Genomic DNA, 6,873 nt, shown 5'->3' with positions numbered 1-6,873 from the left:
CTGGCACTGGCAGATGCCACCCAACAGAAGACAGAAAACATCACATTGTTTGAGGGCGAGATCAGACCAAGAAGGACGCTGTAAGTTGTGCCTTTGGCCCAGAGCAGCTGTCGCCTTTAGAGATCAGAAGGGAGCAGTACTGCTTTGAGCTTTTGTAAGCCCTGACTTTAATCCTGCTCTATCTCCAGCAGCCCTGCTGATGCTGAGTAAGCTTTTCTGAATGTAAAGATTTGATGTAAAGACTACCTTGGTGGTAAGGCTACTGTTTTTCAGTAAAACTCTCAGATGGTCTGACCCTACGTGGCACATCCTGCTATTTTTGTCTCTAATCTACGTACACGAAACCTTCAGTGTTTTTGCAGCCTTTTTCCTGTTGGATCCAAGAGCTGTCGGAAAGGCACTGAATTCTCTTCCCCATTGCCCAACAAATCTCACAACAAACTGGAAAGGCCCAGAGCCAGCTCCAGCCATTCCCGTGTTTTCAGGATCTCTCTTTCGCCACTGTGGACCAAGAGCTGGAAAAAACAGTCTGTCCAGCAGTGAGTGGCACTAGGACAGTACAGCAGTCCCAAGTCAAGCCTCGTAGAAGGAGACACCATGGAAACCAAGTGTTAACTGCATTACAGTGACACATCAATCAGTGGAAATAGTGTATTTATTTGTGTGGGTTCTACAGGATCCCGTATTTATCACACTAGGCGCACAAGTGTGCAGCAAGCTGACCCCCAAGGTCAACTGAGCTGGGGCTGTCCCTTCCCAGCACCTCATGCCCACACCAGCAGCGCTGGGGGAGGTGGGTGGCGCCTGGCTGGAGAGGAGAATGATGCTCTCCTGCATCCCTCAGCCAGCACAGTGAGTTGGCACTGCAGCCCCTTCTGCAAGGCAGGAAAGCGCTCCCTGCAGTGATACAGCTGTGTGAAGGAGAGGGTCCTCAGGGCTTCACGGCCCTCCCCAAGTCCCATAGCTACAGCAGCCATGGAGAGGGCTTGCACAGACTCCAGCCAGGAAGAACTGAAGCACTAGGTCAGGATCCATCCCCCTGGGGAGACATACATCATATTCAATATGCACTAGTCCACATGGATTTCCTCTGTAGTTACTCAGAACTTAGTGGAGTTGATGCAGTCTAGGGTACAGTGACCCTAAAGAAGCCACACAGCAAAGGTCCTGCTGCTTGGAGTTGCAGGGAGACATGGTGAGGAGAAGGAAGCAGACCCTGAGCACACAGGGCACTGCTGTAACTGCAGACAGGAAGAGCACCTTCCTCCATGCAGCCTCCAAGGTCTGGTGGCTGTCACCAGAGATGTCACTGTCACCAACCCAGAGATCCCACTTCTCCAAGAGTGGTTCTTGCACCTCCATCAGCTCCTACACCTGACAGTGTGGAAGGTGCAGAGAGGAGTCCTGAGATGTTGTAAAGGACATGCCCTAAAGGAACATACCCCCAAACTGTCAGCATGCCATCTAGTGCCTCTTGCCATGAGTCTCTCCAGCAGAAAAGCAGAATAGCTCCAGTCAGTCTCTGACTGATCCCGGTGGTCACTGCTCACCTCAGCTTTTCTGTGTCCCAGAAAGCTCAAGAATTAGGTTTGCATTTTGTTTTTGCTCTTCAGCAGCTCTGGAAAGGAGTGGCCCTGAAGACCAGGAATAACAGCATCCCTGGGTTCCTCCTGTTGTTCCCCCTGGTGTAAATCATGATGGACAAGGACAGGGGATGAGGTGAGAACCTGCTTTCTGCTTCACTCCAGGGCAGGGAGCAAGGAGGTGAGCAGCTGGAAGCAGCTCTAATGGCTGGCTGGTGCCAAAAAGGGGAAGCAGCCCTGTAGCCAGTGAGAGCCACTTTCAGAGATATTCCTGTGCAGTCTGGGACAGCCCAACACGCGTGGGATTGCTGCCAGCACCCAGGGGCTCTGCAGCAGTTCTTCGCAGGGAGGAACACGGCAGTTCTTCCACACGCCCAAGATTTCACAGCCAGAACTGAAAGATGACAGACTTTAAGGGATGGAGCTTTGGAAGGAGAGATCTCCTTCCTACCTAACACCAACAACTGCTCACATGGGAATGTAATAAAACAGCTTCAGCACCTCCATACAATTTGCATTTGTTTGCACTGGATGTGGTGGTCTAAAAGAAAACATCTCCCTCTGACTTTTTAAGCTGTCCTTGTAAGGCAGCTGCACTGAAAAACAACCAGTGCCATTTATGAGTCAGCACAAAACAAGCTGCATCAGGGGAAGAGAAGTTATTTCACTGTGCTTTGGTCCCTTCAGCTCATCATGGGCTGCTAGGATGGAAAAGGTGAACCCACTGCCCTTTGCACGGTGCTTGTGCTGCTGCTGTGCCCCTAGTTGAAGCAACAGATGCTGTAAGGAGCCCCATGCCACAGGCACCAAGTGGCACCACAGGCAAAGCACCACTTTCTCACAGCTAACAGTGCTCTGTCTTCACCAAGGTTTTATCCTGCCAGCTGTGCTGACAGAGCATGAAGATGTTCACTGTGTTTGGTACTGTGCCTCAGCAGCAGCACTCTGCACAGGATGAAATGGCCATGGAGCCAGGCAGCAGCAGAACCACAAGTCCTTCTAGCAAAGATCTCCTTTGTCACCTGAGACTCAGCATGGGGCTAGATGTCTCTTCTATGGGAGCGGATGGGGCAGACAGAAAGCCCAGCAGAAGCACAGCTCTGTACCCACCCATGGCTGCCCTCGGGATGCCAAGCAGATGCAGTCTCACAGCCATACAGATGCCAGCAGACAGAAAGTGTCATTCCCTGCTCTGAGCTGCATAACCCAGTCCAGCTGTGTCCAACCGCTGCCCTCTGCCTCCAGGAGAGCATGCAGACCCCCTGGCCCATGAGGCTCGCAATGACCCTCACATCATGTCCAAGGGACAGTGCTGGTGGTCGGGGGCAAGCCCACAGCAGAGGGACCAACTGCTGCAGTGCTGGTGGTGGCTGGCTGCCCCTGAAGACACAAGGGTACATCAGTGCTGTTTCCACTGCCGATGCAGTCCATTTCACTCCACTGGTCAAATAAAAAAGTTGGAACTCTGCCTTCCACCAGGTTGAAAAGCTTCCATCCTTTTTGGTCTTCTGCATCCAGAGGCTTCACTCCTTCTACTGGCAGCACTACCCAGCAGGAAGCTGTTTGCTGGTGTGTTGCTGTCGAGCAGATTTCCTGTGCACAGCTGTCACAACCCAGAAAAGCACAACAGTAGCTCCAGGGATGGAGGATTCTCTGGACATGTGGCTGAGCCAATGGTCCTGGTGCCATTCAGTGTGTTTCATCTTCCTTATCATGAAGAATCTCTGCTGAAAACACTGCACTCCACCACAACATCCATCTCGGCGCACTACTGTCACTCCTTTATGTGGGTGCCAGGGCACAGAGACACTGAGCCACATGTGACACCAAATTCTGCCCAAGATCTCAAGATCAAGTCCACACGTAGGTCTGCAATGCTATCTGCACACCTCATTATACAATCTACAAGTGCTTTTTGGTGCACAAAGGGCCACTATTCCAAGAGTTTACAGTATACAAGAAGAGACACAGCTCCACTGCCACAAAGCCATCACACCTACTGACAACCACAGATATTTCGGTCCTAAGTACAACACATCCCTCCCAATGAGGCCTGGCAACCAGCTGAACTGGAGACCTGTGGAAGGATAAGAGGTGCACCTCTCCCACCTCCAAACCCTGACAGAAGGCTGTGGGGAGAAATCCAGACAGCCGCAGCGCTGGGACAGAGCACAGCCCCAGTTCTGAGAGGAGATACTGGTTGGTTGGCTCACACCTCGGCGAGGCACACCTTCCACACTGCTCCCCAGAACCTCACTGAATGCTGGTGTGCCCCACCAGCATCGCTCCACAATGCAGCCATCCCTGTGAGGCCACCCAAGGAGGGTTTTAAGGCTTTGCAGCGTACGGCAACTCTGAGGCTCTCCGTGTGCCTCAAAGCCCCCTGCTTTGCTCCACAGGGATTCCAGCCCCCACGGAGGTTCCCCAAGCACAGAGGGGACATGGAAGGAGAAGGCCATGAGCCCAGGGAGCGCAAGGAAGCAAGAGAGGGCTGCACTTCTGTAGAGGATTTGGAAAGCATCCTCTAAGGGAATCCAGGTCCCTGACTTGCCATCCAGGATCATTTACTTTTAACAAGCCAACAAAGGCTGTTTGCTGTCTGAATTACATCTGTTATAAACCTCAGATAAGACCTTGGTTAAGTCTCCTCTCCATTTTTCAATCTCAGAAATTAGAGACTGAGACTATGATTAAATAAATACCAGTGGGTCACTTAATTCTTCCGTTCTCCACCCTCTTTCTTCACTTCTGACCCTCCATTTACAGTCCATCCATCGGGCTTTGCAGGGGGCCCACAGCTCAGCTCAAAAGTGGATTGTCCTTCCTGGGCTCCAGGCTCTCTGCAACGTCTTCCAATTCATCCAAGATATCGGAGAAATACGGCCTCTTGAATGCTTCCACCTGGAATGAGAAGGGAGAACTGAAGAGGACATCTCAGACAGGTGGGTACAGTGCGGCAGCTCTCCTGGGTCCCCCAGGCCGAGCAGCACTCACCCACTGCCAGAAATGCCCAGACTGTGCACCTGCACACAGAGCTTTCTGGCATCACACACTGAAAGCTGACATCTCCTGACATCAGTGGGGTGTGATAACTGCTCAGCCCAAAGGCAGTCTGAGCAGAACAGGATCAGGGGAAAACCTAGAAAGGACACGTCTCCTCCCCACCTCTTTTGGGGTGTTCCCAAAGCTGGGGTTCATTCCTTTTCCTTTTGAAGGACAGCGAGGTGCAGATCTGTATGCACTCCTTACAAGAGAAAAGCCAGCAACACGGTGGGGGCACCCCTTAGTCCAGGTCACCCCACTGTGCTGCCCTGGGGCTGCCCAGCCCTGGCACAGGCGCTCCAGCCCCCGCTCCAACCTGGGCACAGAGCAGTCCCAGCAACACTTCAGCAGAGGCGTCACCAAACATCTTGCCTTAGGGGATGTCTGTCAGAGGTAGAACACCCCCACACAGATCACAGCCAGTTGCTGCATCACTTGTGCTCTGACTCGGGGTGAGTTACTCAGGAGAAACAGGCAGGACTCACCCGACAGCAACAGGCAGCAAGGTCCAGCACCCGCCGAGGGCATCCGCTGACCATCCTGCAGAAAGCAGCGACATCCAGGCCATAGTCCTGAGGGAAGGAGAGGGCGCGGGGCAGCAGCCAGCCTGGCAGGAGGGATGAGGCGTCCCCAGGAAAAGGGGGAAAATGGGCTCCTCTCCTGCTCAACGTGTGTCCCACCTACTCCTCACTTACAGAGATGGGCCTTGTCTGGGTTTTACACTCCTCTAAGCTGGAATGCCATTCTTTCACCTCCCAGCCACCAGGATAAAAGGCAGGAGGGAGTATCTGGATGATCTTTTAGGTCCCCTGCCACCTAAGCCTACGCCACCTATGATTCTACATTCATGGACTGAAGCTTTTAGGGTCTCAATCACAGCTGTCTCCCTGATGGCACAAGGCCAGGAGGGCACAGGTCGTCACTAAAAGAACAGGGAGATGTAGCAACACCTTTCTGCTTGCCCTGTGCTCTCCTGCAGAGCAACGTACCCTCCAGGAAGAGCGCAGCAACAAGCAGCACAAAGCAGAACCAACATGTGGAGGACCATCCAGGCTTCCAACAGCTGCTGAGAGCCACCGGATTCACCAGCTGTTCCCATAGCACCGTGGACCCTTTACTCTGCATGGAAAGCAGCAATCTGCTCTTTTCTCACTGGATTTTTCACTCTTGTTGTGGAAAACGCTCCCCTATCTCACTTTGCAGGAGGGAAATGTTGTAAATATTGAAATAAAAAGGCCACATTTCTAGAGAAGCCAACTGTCTTCAAATAACCTGTGAATTAGCCTCAATGAATCTGAAAATATACCAGGGCTGATCTGAAAGTACTGCTTCATGTTCTATGATGCTGGCCCACAACACCAGAAACAGACATTGGTGGGATGGCAGCAGAGGCCAAACCTTCCCATCAACATCCCGTTGTGTTGCTGTGTGACAGAATGGTGCATGACATGGGAGTGTGTATGGAGCAAACGTGGAATTGAATTCCCCCGTGCAGAAAAAATGCCAGTGAGTGCCATTCATTGATGCTTGTGAACACTGATGGAGACCAAAGAGGGGATGTGAGCACAGCGAGGGGTGGTGGTGCATTTCAGCAGTGGTGACAGCAGCAGTGGTCACCTCTGCTGGTGTGGGTTTGTACAGCACAGTATGCACCTCTTGCTCATCACTGGCAAAAATGCAGAGCTAATTGTGCTGCTATGTTGAAAAACAGTGTTTTGCAGCTGAGAATTTGCTCCACCAAACACTGTTACTCTGTTCACTGTATGTTTAACTTTCCATGGAACAAACAGGAGGCATTACTTTCAGATCAACCTACATACTCCTGTGATGATGGTTGTGTTTCATCTGCTGCTTCAACATAGATATTGAAATGCCAATGCCAAATGGACCATTTGGAATTAAGACCTTTTAACAAAAGAGTCACTTCTCATTTTGTTGGTGCAACCAAAATTTTGATAAGCAGATGATTCCATTTGTGTACTGAAAATTTTGTCTCAGATTTTCCCACAATTAAAACTCTGGAGTGACACCTCAGTACGCACACATATATGTGTGCAAGTCTGCATGGCCCAGAGAGAAGCTGCAGTCCAGAATCATGGAGCAACATGAACAAACAACAAAACAAAACAAAAGGAACAAAAAAGGAACAAAAGGAATGAACCCCAGTACTGTTAAATTTGGGAATTATTACCTGAGTTCTGGGAAGTACTTCGGGATCTGCTGGGATCCTGCCCAGGATTTCACAGAG

Source organism: Tetrao urogallus (genome assembly GCF_951394365.1).
Source record: "Tetrao urogallus genome assembly, chromosome: 19".
In the NCBI taxonomy this organism is placed as follows: domain Eukaryota; kingdom Metazoa; phylum Chordata; class Aves; order Galliformes; family Phasianidae; genus Tetrao; species Tetrao urogallus.
Note: the sequence above shows the minus strand (reverse complement) of the source record.